Raw genomic sequence first — 893 nt, 5'->3', positions numbered from 1 at the left:
GACTTCACAGCTACTGAATCAGAAACGCAGAGATGGGGGCACATCATACTCACGGTTGTCCTACGGCAAATGTTCTGAACACTGAAGCTTGAAGCTGCCAACATGGTTAGAAGATTATGAGCTGAGTCTCAAAGTAACTGGGACCATGGTATATCCCAGGCATATTGTATCACTACCTGGGACAATTCTCTGTAGTTTACAACTTGCTTTTGTGTATGCACTCAAAATCATTTTAAAACGTCTGTGCATATTCAAAATAATTTAATAGCATAACCCCAGGGAAACAGCTTACAGCCATTGCAATGAGCAGAATAGGTTACCGTGGCAAAAAGGAATTAGGTAAATGATATTGACCAACACCCATCATTTCTACTGAACTACAGGTTTGTGGGTCATGGACAGTCCTGTCTCCCTGTATATCCAATATTCAGAGCAATATATTAGGTCCACACACAGCTTGTACTTAACAAGTATCTGTGTAATTGAGAAAAAGAATTCCCTACGGCAGGGAAATTGTTCTTCAACCAAATGAGCCATTGTACCCTTCCTGCCTAAGGCAGGTAAGTTTATAAAATGCCTTTTCCCGGGTCAACATTTTTATAGTATCTTTCACAGGCCAAAGGAATTGTGAGATTAAGTTCCCATTAGAACTTGCCATACCTTTTGAAGTTTCTGAATTCACCCAGGGTTTGCATTGCCAAAAGTAATGCCAATTAAAGAAGAAGAAAAAAAGCACAATTACATGAAGAGATTCCAAGAACTTCCTGTAGATAGCATGCTAGCTCTGAGATAAGAAAGAGAAAGAGCCGATATGAATATGGGTGTGATGGTGCCAAATTAGACACACACAAAAAAAAGGGAAGAGAGGGCATTCCGTCAAGAATGTGCTTTTC

This window comes from Myotis davidii, unplaced genomic scaffold (genome assembly GCF_000327345.1).
Source record: "Myotis davidii unplaced genomic scaffold, ASM32734v1 scaffold765, whole genome shotgun sequence".
Taxonomy (NCBI): Eukaryota; Metazoa; Chordata; class Mammalia; order Chiroptera; family Vespertilionidae; genus Myotis; species Myotis davidii.
The sequence above is the reverse complement of the archived record's forward strand: the minus strand, read 5'-3'. Positions refer to the sequence as shown.